This window comes from Nelumbo lutea, chromosome 7 (genome assembly GCF_056320005.1).
Source record: "Nelumbo lutea isolate HS-2025 chromosome 7, American lotus-T2T, whole genome shotgun sequence".
In the NCBI taxonomy this organism is placed as follows: domain Eukaryota; kingdom Viridiplantae; phylum Streptophyta; class Magnoliopsida; order Proteales; family Nelumbonaceae; genus Nelumbo; species Nelumbo lutea.
The window spans coordinates 35102359-35118541 of NC_142690.1; positions in this window are offsets into that span (position 1 = coordinate 35102359).

Below are 16183 nucleotides of genomic sequence, written 5' to 3' on the forward strand. Positions count from 1 at the left end.
AATTCGGCAGCACACAGCTATCCTAAATCCCTCATACCTCCCCACAATTGGTTACTATTGAAAAGAATTGTACTTGTATCAAGAGTCAAGACCCACCTAAAACCTAAAAAGTAATCTAATGTTTTTAGGTTTTCTGAGATGTGTTGGGGGGGGGGTTTGTGAAAGTAAAAAAGAAAAAAGGAAAGAAAAGATGTGTTGGGAACATTCTACATGGTGGGATTACACCTTTATTTGAATTTTATAAAATAGCTCACTTCAAGAAATCAACTGTGCATAAAAGGCTTAAAGTGTTTGAGCACTACTCAGAAAGGCAGTTGCTAAATGGCTCTTTGTCCTGTTGTTTGTCTTTACCTGTCACATAATATGGAATATAATCATATTATATCTTCTAGAGACCCTGCCACAACATATTAAAAATATACTCCATACACAAAGTGAGTCTTAAATGCAGTTTTTACCTGTCTCTCTCTCAACTTTGAGACCCATTTTCTAAAGGCTTCTCAGTCCCCTCTTGCCCATTACATTATTTTTTTTGTAAATTAAAACTATACATTAGGAAAACCCATTAAATTACTGTATGTTTTAATAATAATAAATTAAGACCTTGTTTAGATAGACTTTTATTAAGTATTTTCGTACTTTCAAATATAAAAGTTTGAAACATATGGCATAGCATTTGTATCAGTGTTTTCAACTCATCGTTGACCTAGTCGGTTGAATTGTTCGAATCGTCACCTAGTCAAGATTTTGAGTCCGGTTCAGTCAAGACCCGTTAAATGGTCAAAAACTGTTGATTTGGTCAAGAATCGTTCGACCCGGCCGGTTTAACCATTGACTCATTTGACCGAGTCACTAGATCAGGTTGCACATTCAATGTATGCAAGCATATCTATACATTATTTATTGATAAAAAATATATTTATTTATACCTACATACCTACATACCTACCTACCTACCTACCTACTATATATAATACATATATATATATATATATATATATATGATATGGAACGATCGAAACGGTGACCTACAACTTGGAAGCAAAAACATTTCGACATTTGGGTCAGTTTTTAAAACATTGGTTTGTATTATATACTTTATACTTGTTGTTTTTATACTTTTAAAAGTATGAAAAACCCTAAAAACACAGTCAGTTCTTTATACTTCGTGCTTTTGGTGAAATTATACTTTCATTTTTATGCGAACGGGTGGTCACGTGTCATCATCATTCGATAAAACTCTTGACCCTACCTCTGCTCACCACTGCTAGAGTTGAACTGCTGTCACCGTCTCAAACCCTGAAGCAATCAGAAACTATCACCAGAAGTATAAACGGATAAGCTTTTACCAAACAAAAAATGGTACTTGTCAAAATTTTTTATGTAAATGGTTTTCAAAACAACAATAACAAAATAAAAATATTTTATGTAATTTATAATTTGATATTTTTAAAAATATAAACTAAAAGTCTATCCAAACAGCGCCTAACATTTACTTTGTTGTTTGCTTTATATTTTTAGCCCACCAGCCTTATTTTTCAAAAGGTGCAAAAAAAAAAAAAAAAATCCGGTTAGTTCCCACCAATGGATGAGGTACAAAAAGTTGTAAAGTGAAGGCATGACCTTAATATTATTGATTTGAACTTGTCTACTGATTTCATAAGTTTTTATTAGAACATTTTGTCTTGTATTGCAAATAAATTTGTGCTGATGCAAAACTATGACAGTGCAAATGATTTGAATGTAAATCCTCACCTATTTTTATTTTAAATTTTAATTTATTTTATTTGATTGCAGTATAAATGAAGTAAATTAAGACATGAAGCAGAATAAAATAAAACCCAAAATAAAACTAAACGAGAATTTGCATTTTTTTTCATTTACATTCTCATGCCTTTCTACTAGTGCAAATAAAATTGCACTGCAACCAAATACAGCCTTAATATCACATTTCATTTGTTATATTTTTTATTCTCTATTCTCTTCAGATTCTGAACAACATTTTCTTGCTGCATATTCTAGTGGAAAACCATGGTTAATGTTTAATTTTTCAAAAAAACCTTAAATAATAGAAAGTTTTTTTGAGGCTCTCAGCGTGCTTACACACGGAGGGTTTATGTATGTAAGCAGAAAAACATAAGAACAAACGTGTCCAACTCTAGGCATCGTGTGAGTGGGAATATATTAAAGTTGGTTTTAATGTGCACATGGCTCATTATACAATGGCAATGCATTATATATGCGTACCGAGGCTCTTTAGGCATATGGTCTGGTTTTGTGCATCCCGCCTAGGTAGGTAGCTAACTAGAGGTTTATCAGGCACATCTAGGAATTCTAGTCAAGTTTAGAAAATTCAAGTAGGAGTGTAAATGGATTGAATTCGAATTGGATCAGATAATGTCTAAATTCGAACCTGATTAAAAAAATCAATATCTGAATTTGATTCGATATCTGACGGATATTGAAAATTAATATTCGAAGTCAAATCCGATTAAATATTTGAATATTTGATTTAATTCAAATTCAACTAATTAATTATTTTAGGTAATTAATAAATATATAAAATAATTTATATATTTATATAAATATAAATATAGAAATTATTTATATAATTTAATTATTATATATAAAAATTATATAAAACACTTAAAAATTTTATATACTATATATAAGAAATAAATAATCATTCGAATCTGGATATTTATCAAATCGAATCAAGTCATAACCGAATACGATTGATTAGATACTCGAATTATCCAAATTCGATTCGATTATGTCGAATCTCGAATTCAAAATCAGATTTTCAAATACTGTTGACACCCCTAAGTTCAAGGGTGTTCTACTGTTCTCAATGGGCCTAGGGCACTTAAGAGGAGTCTTCATGTGCTAGAGTTTCCTAAAATGGCCTGACATTTTTAGAGTTTTTCTTAAATAGCTATATGTATATAAGTTCATAGAAGAGTGTGGAACACTTAGTTTCTTTCTGAAGAGTTCAAATCAGCCCCCCACAATGTCCCACATTACATCTCCACTGTGTATTGGGAATATCTCCCGATGATGACATCATCATTTCTTGTATTATCATCAAGTGGGATGTGTTGTGGGACATTGTGGGGGACAATCTTGTGGGGGGCTGATTTGATCTCCTTTCTGAAGGCCCTTCATTCCCTTACGCTATGTTTAGTTTGAAGGAAATGTTGGGAAAGGTAGGAAAACCTTTGCAAATCTTGTATTGGTTTCCTTGTCTTTTCCTTTCTTTCCATGCCTTTTCCTTCAAACCAAACATAGCCTTAGTTATTCAAAAAAAAGTTTTGTGAATTAATATTCAAATGGCCATGCTAGTAAATAGTAGGTTGGGAAAGGCTTTCTCTCCCCACTAGGGGTCTAAGGCATGACAGCTCATTATCCTCTTATTATTTTTTTGGTAAATTTGGGTCCTTGGTTTGCCAGTCTCCTTTGGCTTGACAAATAATAAGTTATGAGTCACCAAAGATTCTGACGTGTCTATTAAAGCTTTGTATTCAGAAGTGTTGTTAGAGGCTGGAAAAGCTAGTTGATAGACTTTGGGGATGAGGATGTCGTAAGGTGTATGGAAAACAACTCCAAGCATGGCGCCATGCTAATTATAAGAACCATCGAAGAATATATCCCAACAGGAGCTAGGAGGCTCATTTATGTGTAGGATTGACTCATTTGGGAATTGAGGAATTAAAGGTGTAGAAGAGGGTAAGGCATGGGCAGCTAGGTGATCGGCGATTGCTTGACCATTGATTGCAGTTTGGTGTGTATACTAGATGTCAAATTCGGAAAGAATAAGAAGCCACTTAGTAAAGTGGTCAATGAGAAATGGTTTGTTAAGGAGGTGTTTTAAGGGGTCAAATTTTCTAATTAACTTGACTTCATGATTAAGCATATAATGACGTAGCTTTTGAGCAGTGAAGGCAATAGCTAAACAAGCCTTCTCTAAATGGGTGTAGTGGCATTCATATTCTACTAAAGTGTGGTTTAGGTAATAAGACTACTCGCTCTATGTTGGAAGAGTCATATTGTGCTAATAAACAACCAAGAGTGGTGTCATTTACAAAAATATAAAGGAGTAAAGGTTTGATTGGTTGATGTGGAATAAGAACAGGAGGGCAAAGGAGGAGGGATTTGATGTCTTCAAAGGCTTTTTCACAAGTACGTGTCCACTCGAAGGGAATGTCCTTTTGTAAGAGCTCGCTAAAAGGTTTGCAACAAAGGGCTTGATGGGGAATAAATCTACGAAGGGATGCGAGTTAACCAAGGAAGCTACGTACCTTGCTAGTAGTTCTAGGTGGTGGCATGTCTTGGATTGCTCTGATTTTGAGAGGGTCCACTTCAATTCTCCAGTGGCTAACTATGAATCCTAAAAGTTTACCAGAATTAAAATCAAATATGCATTTTTGGGGATTGAGCCAAAGCTTGTAAGTACGAAGGTGAGTAAATACTTTTCTAAGAACAGGGAGGTGGGACTCTCGAGTTTTGGATTTAGCTAGGATGCCATCAACATAATCTTCCAAGATGTCATACATGAAGTCATGGAAAATGGTGGTCATGGCACGTTGGTACGTGGTTCCTGCATTTTTTTTTATGTGAAATGGCATTACTTCATAACGATAGGTGCCCCAAGGGTTTATAAAGGTTGTATGGTCGTTGTCTTCCTTGGTGAATTTGGTTATACCCAGAGAAACCATCCATGAAGGACAACATTTCATGACCGACTGTACTATCCAGTAACAAGTCAATATTTGGCAGGGGGAAGTTATCTTTGGGACATGCGCAATTAAGGTCATAATAATCTACATAGATATGAATGGAACCATCTTTCTTTGTGACTGGAACTATGTTACCTACCCAACCGGTATACACGGTGGGGGAAATGAAACCTACATCAGCTAGTTTTTGAAGTTCAACCTTAACTTTTGTGGCTATGTCTGGATGCATTCGACGTAGCTTCTAGGTGATGAGCGGGGTGCAAGGCGGTATGCCAAGGTAGTGAACAACTAAAGAGTGATCTAAACTAGGCATGTCGGCATAAGACCAAGCAAAAATGTCTTGAAACTCTCTAAGTAAGTCAATTATTTGAAGATGTTCAGATTTTGTAAGGTAAGCTCCTAGTTTAACAATGTGTGGATTTTCTTGAGTACCTAGGTTAATGTCTAATGTGTCTTCGGTAAGAGATGTAGGGTCATCTTCTAGTTGGTGAGGGGTGGTGAGCACTACAAGAAATTCAATATCATCGGGAAAGTTTATGGTATGAGTGGAGAAAGGAGAATGATGAGGTAAAGAGGACGATTGTAGTGGTGAAGGTTGAGGTGCAGAGAGTGATTGTGGCAGTGAAGGTAAAAATGAGGGTTGTAGTGAATGAAAATTGGCATTTTTTAGGTTTATATCATGGGTAAAGGTGGTCATTGAAGGAGGACTAGGTCGTAGGAGGCAAGTGGTTGGGGTGGAAGTCCATCAAAGGGGAGAAGAAGAGGAGGTGGACGGCGACATGTGTGTGTGTGGATCATGTGAATGGTGGGAGGAGAGTCAGCAAAGAGTATAGGAAGGTCAAGAGCTAAATCTGCTGGAGATGTAGTTGGTTGAGTAGTATCATGTGTGAGTAGGGTGGGAGAGGAAGTGTTAGCAAGCAGAGATGTAGGAGCTATGGGAGTGGATTGTGTGGGATATGAAGTTAGGGGTTGAGAAGATAAGAAATAGAAGGGGGGTGAGTGGTAGGTTGCGAGGAAAGTGTTGTGTCGGTGTGGGGGACTATGTTTTGGTATCTAGATTGGATGTGGCTAATGTTGGTGATAGAAGGAGAGTCTCCTAAGATGGTTATAGTGTTAACGTTAAAGGGAAATTTGACACATTGATGTAAGCTAGAGGGTATGACTCCGGTGTCATGGATCCAAGGGCAGCCTAAGAGTATACTATGAGAAGCGGGAATGTCTAGAATATAGAAAAGGGTGTGACAGACTAAGGGACCTACCTGTAATGGAAGCCAAATAGTGCCAACGGGGTATCTAATGGTGTTGTCATAGGTGGTGATGGCTATGGGGCATTCACTAATGTGTGTTGTATCAATGTTTAATTTGTAAAATGTGTTAAGTATGCAAATGTTGAGTACTGAACCGTTATCTACTAGGACGTTAGTGATAGTTTGGTTTTGAATTTTAGTTGAGATGTAAATGGGTTCACTATGTTTTGTGTTTTTTGTTTGGGATAAATGTAATGACATTAGGTGTGAGTTGGGGGTTCAAGAAAAGCATGTAAATCAACATGAAATAAGTTAGACTGAACGTGTGTGAACTAAGATGTCATTAAAACTGGTTCTATGGGTGTTCAAATTTTGGACTTGGAGGAGTGAGATATAATACTGATACGTGTAATGCACCCGAATTCAATCTTGTTTGATGGAATGCGTTCGTTTGTTCTTGCTGCAACCAGTATGTTGTTTTTGCATCCATATCTTCGATATGTCAATGTGGCTAAGACACGTTAGTGTGGAGGTTCCGTCCATCTCGCGTTTGAACGTCTTTGGAAGTTTGGGGAAGATGATGGGCTATGAAGCAGCCCTATTTTGAAGACAAATGAATGGCTGAAGTAGTACTTGCCCCGATGAAATGGGTCACAAGGTTGTTGTCGCTCTTTTAGAGTGTGAGAGAAAGAATGAAAAAGACCCTCTTTTCTATCCTAGAATCTCCTAGGGTTTAAATATGGATTGAAAGAGAAAAGGACGTTGAGGTCATGGTTCCAAAACGGAAGGGGAAGAATGGCACATATGGAAGGGGAAGATTTGATGGAAAAAAAGAGAAGGGAGAGAGGAGAAAAAGGGCAGGGATGGGGAGAAGAGAAAAGGAAAGAAGAAGAGGGAGAGAAGAAAAAGGGGGGAAGAGGATAGGAAGTGGGGCCCATAGGAGGTTGCCCCTGTTGGATGCTTTTGTGTGGCAGCACGTGGAAGACAAGAAGAGAGAGAGGGAGAGACAAGGAAGGCAGAGTAAGTAAGGGAGGGGGGAATAAGGAAAAGGCGGGTCCAAGGTAAACAAAAAGGAAGAGGGGCAATATCATACAACCATCCTTATAGACTTTACATTGATATAGCAAGTAAATAGAGGAGAGTAGCTAAGAAAGCAATCTCGCTCTAAAAAACTTGCAAGTGAAACCCATAACCTTAAGTGTTGAAGACGCTATGACCTAAATATAAACTATAGAATTTAACTAGTGAAGACTAATAACCTTCTGCATATCATGGTAGATTGAGTTCTTCTTTTGGCCTCACATGGTATCTAGACTCGGGGGCTACACATCACATGATTTGTGATATTGATAACATAATTTTTGAAATTTCTAAATACAATGCAATGGGTTAGATCAGATTAAAATTGGAACGGGGCAGGTTTTCTAATCTCACATATTGATTCTGTTAGACAATGTATGCCCTTAGCTCTAATCAGAATTGTACATAAACATTTATTTGTAAATGAATAAAGTACATTGTTGTTTCATTTTAATGTTGGTATGTTTCTGTGTGTTACCCCTTAAATTGGACACTTAAGAGACTTACATTAATTTAAAATATTTTCAACCATTGGATAGATTTGGGGAGTTTGTCCTGACAAAACTGACACTAGTGTGTTGCTAAGGAGTTGGTGTAACTTGTCTCATTTGTTAGGGTTAGATCCTAAGCACAACTAGTGGATGTTTATTAGAAGCACTGAACCCGGATCAATTTCCGGTTATGCCTTGGACCTTGGAAATAGATGCACAAAACTGGAAAATTACATATAGCCCCAGACTTGATTATGGTACTACATTAAGTGTTGGATTGGGCTATCTTTGATATGCCAACCAGTGAGATCCATCAAGAGTCAAATACCTAGGTATGTTGGGGCAGTCCAAGAATTTATCTGAGTGGGTGATCATAGTGATAGGATCGGCCCATTTATCAAGCAAAGTGAATTTCAGGGTTTACACTCTCTCTGATGGAAACATAAACTATTAGTAGTGGATTTCATCTATGTTTGAAATCTGATTTTGCAAAATATATTTATATGTTACATACTACTATTTTATGAAAAATGTTTGCAAAAGGTTTTAATCTCGGAATCCATATGAGTAGAGTGTGGCTCTGCACCTTGCAGCCAGGGGAGAGGTCCTTCCCTGTCTAGTAGTGTATTGATCATTATGGGTTGAGAGATTAAGTGTAAGAGACCATTACATGACTAATTACCTGATAGGCTTAGTCTTACATGAGTCCATTATCCTTGGATCTTCATAGGGTGGTTGAATTCAATGATCATTTAGGGGTAAATGTTGGGCCTAAATTGGATCAATGCTGATTAGGACAAGGGTTCACTATCCTAGGTAGTGAATTCGGCCTAGTCTTTTTCAAAGGTTGGGCCGAACCCATGTGACCTTATGTGAGATCATTGTGGGGTCCCACACCATACAATATCAGGCCTAAAGTGGTCATGCAACACCTTGGGCTGTGAACCTATGAAGTAGATGGGCCTAAGGCCCATAATTAATAAGATTAAGTAAGCTATCACATGACAACGTGCTCTATGTTGACTATAGGTTTGGTAATGCGTATGGAACACCTATCCTCTTAAGATGATAATTCTTATCTCTTAATAGAGTTTAGATCCAAATCATATTTGGATAATCTCCTAATTTGATTAGGAGAATGCTCCATAAGGAGATAAAAGAAGAAGAGGGTGAAGAAGACTAGAACACCTTTCTCTCTTACTCTTTCCTCTCCTCTTTGTCTCCCAAGAAACCCTATCACAACCTAGGCTTTCAAGAACTGATTTTTTATCAGTTTTTCTTCTAGTCTTTAAAAGAAAAACATTGAAGAAAATTAGGCTCACTTACCTCATTCGATTTAAGTAAGTTGGATCGCAACTTTGTGGAAAACAATGTTGCTAAACTGGCTTCACCTACACACTATGCCATCTTCAGTGGAAGCTAGTTTTAGGACTGATTTGAGCGTGAACTTTCACCTTGGGATCTGTGCTTGTGGCATCCGTATCATATATAATTTCTCTTTTTGATTTGGTTTCAAATCTGGTTTGGTCCAATGTAAGATCGATTTAGAAATTTTAGTTTTCAAATTCACTAGGAAATCAATTCACGCAAGGGTTAGAAAAATTTTTGAAATTTTGCCCATTCATCTAGCATGGTTCGACCACCATATGATGGATTCTAAGCCATTCAAACAGATTTCTCTTAATTATATGTTTTGAATCATCACTTTATATTGAATGATGTGTCACATGTTCCTTCAATTTCTAAAAATTCGTTATCTATTAGCAAGTTTGCAAGTGACAATGATCTCTATTTTTAGTTTCATGGTACCTATTTTCTCTTAAAAGATTATATGGGGAGAACAATACTGTGAAGAACCAGTAGAGATAGACTTTATAGCTTTTCAAGTAGATGCATGTTGTTAGACAGTTTTGTATGCCCTTAGCTTCAATCTGATTTGATGTACTTTTATTATTTAGTGGAAATAAATAAAGTGCATGTTTGATTCATGTTGTTTGGTTTAATTCTGTGTAAAACCCTAAAACTGGACATTTATAGAGACTCAAGTTAGTTTTAAATGTTCACAGCCGTTGGATAAGTCTAGGGAGATTTATCCTGCTAAGGCTGATACTGGTGTGCCACCAAGTGTTAGGATGGCCTGTCTCAGCCATCAGGGTAAGACCCGAGGCACATGCAGTATGGGATTACTTGAATCCTTGAACCGGACCAGATTTCCAGTATTGCCCTGGACCTTGGAGATAGATGGGCAAAACTGGAAAATTACACCTGACCCCTAGACTCGATTATGACATTTCACTAGGTGTTGGATCAGGCTGCCTTTCATATGCCATTCAGTGAGATCCTTATCGGGGATCAAAACCTGGGTATGTTGGGGCAGTTTGAGAATTCATCTGAGTGGGTGATCATAGTGACAGAATCAGCCACTTTGTCGGACAAAGGGTAATGATCGGGAATGCACTCTCTCTGATGGAAACCAAACTGCCGGCAGTTGATTTCAATCATTGGAATTTTGTTTTGCAAAATTAATATATTTATATATATATATATATGTACGGTTTCGAATTATTTGCAAATGGTTTTAATTCTCGGGATCCATTTGAGAGGAGAGTGCGGCACTGTTCCTTGCAGCCGAGGGAGAGGTCCTCTCTTGTCGGGCAGTGCTTGATCATTAAGGGTTGAGAGGTTAAGTGTAAGACCATTGAGGATAATACCTGATGGGCTAATCTTGCATCTGCCCACAGTCCCTGGGTTTTTATAAGATGGCTTGGCCCAGGGACCACTTAATGTAAGTGTTGGGCCCATAGGGTCCATACGATGGACTCAAGGGGTTCATTGAGTTTTTCAGTGAATTCGACTGGGCCTTGTATTAAAGGCTGGCCGAACCCATGTGACTGGTGTGTAGATCAATGCTTGGGTCCCACGCCATACAAAGAAGCCCAACTGGGCAGCAGATTGGAAAGTAATTAGACACTGAACACTTAATGGGGCAAAAGCCCATTTCGAGGTGGGCTGATATGATCACCCATCCATGGGGCGAATTTGAGATTAAAGTTAGTAAAAGGATTGGGCCTTTTAGCCTTATCCACTCTTAGAGACCAAATTCAAATTAGATTTGAATCTGGTAACTTCCTGATAAGATCAGGAGTAAGCTAACTCTATCTGCGGAAAGGATTAAGATTATCCCCTATCCAAATACTGATTTGGATTGGGATAACTCCTAAAAAGGAGGTTTCTTAATCAAGAAGAAAGGAGGAGATTTTGAACCACCTTGAAGAGGTATAGGATATCTCCTGCGAATTCAGATCAGAATTCATTCATACTCTCCAGAAAAATAGAAAAAGCAGTTCAGCCTTTTTCGTTTTGGAGATCTCCTCCTGCCGCCGCCATCTGCCATTGCAAGATTAGATCCTTGCAGAGAAGAAAGTCAAGAAATCTGTTCTTGACATCAGTCTTGCAAGAAAGACTGAAAAGGATTCAGTGTTTAGTACTTCTAGAGGATTCTTGTGAAGGATCCAGTGTGTAGGACGCACCCTACTGGTTCTGTTCCATTCGCAGCTGTGTCATCTTCAGCAGGAACGGATCTTGGAGCATTTTTTGGGCGTGAACACCAACTTTGGGAGATACTGCTTCTCCGGATCAGATATATTCCTCCCATTTATCTTTTGGTACAGATCTGCTTTGATTATGGTTCAAGTAGGATCCTTGAATATTGTATTCTAAATTTAGGGAATATGATTCCCAGTTGAGAGAATGTAGGAAATTTTTGAAATTCGCCCACCCATTCCACAACCTTTATGGCGTCCATTAGATGGATCCTACCATTCTTTCACATGGTAGAGAATAAATCCTCAATTTCGACTTGGATATTCAGCTCGAGGTGAGTCGAGCTCGAGCTTACGAGTTTTTGACTCGAGCTGAGCTCGAGCTCAAGGTTCTAACTCAAACCAAGCTCGAGTTTGAGCTCGAGCCTCGTACTACCTTGGCGATCCGAGCTCGAGCCTCATACTATTCGGCTCGACTCGGCTCAAGTCCACTCTTACCTACTTCCAACTGGGGGTGAGCAAAAAAACCATAAAACCAAACCAACCAAAACTGAACCGGAAAATCGGTTAACCGAACCGGTCGGTTCAGTGTTTTTAAAAAACTGAAGGTACCGGTTTGGTTTCGGTTAACCAATATAGAAAATCAGCGATTAATTGAACCGACCGGTATACATATATTTTTATATATTTTATATATATTTATGTTTATTATATATATATTTTTTATTTTTATTTATTATAAATTAATAAATATGCATTATATATAAATATATATATTTATAATATATGATATATTATTTTTTATTTAAAATATAAAAAATTGAAAAACTGACAAACAGAACCGAAGGTTAACCGAACCGGTCAATCGGTAAACCGATTGGCATCGGTTTGATTTCAATTGCTACTTTTCCCAAAAATCGATAGTACCAATTTAGTTACAAAAAAGGCCCATTGTTCAGTTAACCAAATTGTGAACACCCCTACTTCCAATGATAATTGAAGTCACAGGATAATTACTCGATCCATGGATGGATCTCCTCCTCCCTATTCCAATGTGGCATACAAGTATCAAATACCTAAAGCATTACTTTCTTTGCTACATGATGATGAAACCAAACCCACTTTGTATGCTACAACCACTAAGAAGGATAATTGGTGTGCTGCTATGTCACGAGAATTCGGTGCACTAGTGCATAATAAAACATGGGAATTAATTCCTCATGAACCACATATGCAATGCCGTAACGCAACGTTTCAATCAAATTCTAGGTGCTGATTTCATTGAGACTTTTAGTCCGATTGTCAAACCAGTCACTAATAGAACCATATTAGCACTATTGGTTCTCTTGTTTGGTCTTTGCGGCAATTAGATTTTGATGATGTGTTTCTAAATGAGTACGTGATTGAAGATGTGAGTAGGAAGGTAAGGCTACGTGTGGGGGTCTCCTTGAAGGATAGGGGAAAGCTGGGAGCAAGAGATAGGTTAAAGGCTACCATGAATAAACTGATAGAATGATGATCTCGTTATGAGTTGGACCCCTATTTATAGGGAGAGACCCCTATTTATAGGGAATCTTAGATTCAGCGTTTGTTGTCAGGGAACACCACTAGGATTTCACCACATGTCTTATGAGATATCTCAATGATGAGCTTTCCTTTCGCTTGAGGATTGTCACAATACACGTGTGCTACTTCCTTTCGCGAGCCTCTTAGACTGATTTGGTGCATGTGATGTCACTATTTATCTCACATGTCCTCTTTAATCCTGCGAGGCATCCCATCACGTGCATTATTAGTGATGCATGTGTTTCTTTTACTTATTTCAGACCTGTGATGAGCTTGCACCCATCATGGTTGTGGGATGGATTTAAGCTCATTGCAAGCCCGCATGGGTCTTGAGCTCATCGCAACTCATTTCGGGTCATCAGCTCATCGCATGTTTGTGTGGGTACCGAGCTCATCGCAGATGTGCATGTGACTTATGAACTCAATGCAGGCATTCGTGTTGTATTGGTTTAGCACCTTATATGCTCTAATGGTTTAGGTGACCATCACATACCTACATTAGCCCCCTACTTATTGGTAAGTGGGAACTTACTGATAAGCATTTCTGTCATTAGATTTTCTTTGGAAGTTTGTGGCAGAGCAAGGAGAGTGAGGGACTACGGGTGTTGTGGCACCTTAATTCTTTTGTGTTGGGTCTAGTGATCGTTCTTGTTTTTTATGGGTATGCACGACAGTCTCTGTGCGTAAAGAATTTTTAATTTGGGTGAGTTATTAACTCCCCTGCTTATTGATAAGTGTGAACTTATCGATAAGCATTCTTTGATTCGATTTGGTGGTGTTATTTGGATGAGAATCAGGAGCATTTATTTTGAGTTAACTTTTCGTTCTCTCTATTTTCTGGGCTAGAACATACCACATTGAGGTAGATTTCCTTTTCTACGAGATCCAGTGCTTTAGAAGACATTAGGTATTCAGTTTATTTCTTCTAGGGATCAAGTTGTTGACGTTCTTACTAAACCTATCAGTAGTGCCTAGTTTTGATGTGTTGAGATCCAAGCATCATGTGCTACTAGCATATTTCACTTGAGGGGCCATATTGGAGGCCCCTCAGTCAAACTCTTGTAGATAACTCTACTCAGTCACCTCCACACCTTGGGCTTTTCAAGTTTCACTCAAACTCTTGTAGATAATCATTGATTGGTCTCATCAATTTGATTTGTATTTTATCATGGACTCTTAGAGTCTTGTACATCTGTCCATTATAAAGATACATTGGTTTGGTCTCCATTCATCACCAAACCATTCTTGTTCTCCGTCTCTTTGCTCCTTTTAGTTTCTCTATCTCACATTGTATTGCAAAACAGGCTCTTAGTCTATCTCATGTCACTACATGGTCCAACCCTCCTGACTTCATGCTGGAGGCTTTGAATTCAGATTGTGATTTGAGCAATGTTTAATTGATAGATCTAGATATTTAAAGTGGTGCCTAGAAACAAATCAACTACTCTTGAGAATTCATGTGCAAAGATTTCAACTATATAGGCCAAGGAAATGGAATGATAGATGAATGAAACAACAGATATGGTTCCATCAATGTAGTGGCTCACAATCTTGCTAATTTTGCTCTTTATGTTGGTGGTTTTCTTTTCCTCCTGAGTGTATTATCCATGCTCTTCATGAGGATGTCTCTCATATTATACCCCCTGTAAATTAACTTTGTTGTTCGACGGATTTGACTCGGAGCCTTCAAAAAGTATAAAAGAAATCTTAATTTGTTCATTAGGCTGTGTTTGGTTGCAGTGCAAATTCATTTGCATTGATGCAAAACTATGGTTTTACAAATAATTTGGGTGCATGTTTGATATATATATCCATCTATCTATTTATCTATCTATCTATCTATCTATCTATCTATCTATATATATATATATATATTTGTTTCAAAGTTTACCTTAATTTGTTTGGTTGCTTTGAAAATGAAGTAAAATAAGACCCAAAGCAGAACAAAGTAAAATTCGAAACAAAATTAAACTAAAATTTGCATCTTTTTTTCATTTGCACTCCCATACATTTTGTACTAATGCAAATAAAATTGCACTGCAACCAAATACAGCCTTAGGCTCAGTTTGGAAGAATTACAAATACAAATATGCAGAGTGCAAAACTATGTATTTTGTATTATTCTCTATGTATTTGTATGTACATATTTGCACTGCAACCAAATACAGCCTTATGCTCAGTTTGGAAGGAGTACAAATGCAAATATGTAGAGCACAAAACTTTATATTTTGTATTATTTTATATATACTTACGCTGTACATATTTGCATTTATACTCTTTCCAAATTGAGCCTAAGTGTTATACCACATTCAGGTTATGAAAGTGAACTACCAAGTTAACCCAAAGATCGAGGACCATCAAAGTGGTCTCTTAAAATAAAAAAAATTAATACATCCAAGTGATGTATTTAGATTTCAATTAATCTGAACCATCCAAATAATACACGAAAGCAATCCAACAATCTACGCCACCAAATTAGTCTTTAAGAGTAATTAATTAATTTTGACAATTGAAATAATGTGCCAACAGATTTCAATGGATCTCAGCCATTCAAGCAATGCCTGAAACTTTCTAAAGAAAATACAAGTTATGTAGGGTGATAACTCAAGTCATTAGACCCATGGTTTTCAAAACCGGACCCTGATCGGATGGTCAGACCAAAAAAACTGGGAACCGGTCAAGTGATCGGTTCCATTTTAACCCAGAACTGTTATTTCGCCAAAAATGTTGATTTGGTCAGCAAACTGTTGACTTAGGCGGTTGAACCATTCTAACCATCCAATGCATGGCTTTTAAAACCAATCTGACGACTGAACCAGTCAGGGGTCCAGTTACCGTGTTGAATAGTCCAAACGGTCGGCCCGTTTTGATAATAAAATAAAAAATTAAAAAAAAATTGAAAAATGGTCAAAACCATTTGAACAATTCAAATGGTTAACTGGCCAATTCAGTGGTTTGCTGACCAAAATCAACGGTTTTCGGGAAAAACGGAATCGACTAGGTGACCATTTCCCGATTTTTTCCAGTCCGACTATCCGGTCCGGTCCAATTTTGAAAACCATGGCCCAATGGTTTGGCCATTTTTATTTTTTATTTTTTATTTTTTTATTTTTTTATCAGAATATACCATCCATTCAGTTCGAACAATCGAATCATTCGACCCGGGAACCGGATTCTGACCGATTCGTTGTCCGATTCGGTTTTAACAACCTTTTAGACCTAATACGTAGACCATCAAAGTAATGTACAAAGTTCTAAAAAAGTTCAGGGTATGTATAACATTGATATACCAAATAAAAAGTAATAAGTTCAGGATCATCAAATAAAATTTCTTCCTGAAATCAGCCGATTAATTTCAGCCATCCAAATGATGTACCATGGTGATTAGGTATATATGTAATTCCATTCCTCTAGCTCGGTGATAATTAAATCAGATACAAGAGTAGAGAGAGATATCAGGTAATCAGGTTCCAGATCGATGACCTGATGATCAGGAAATCAGGTGTACTCATATATAGAGG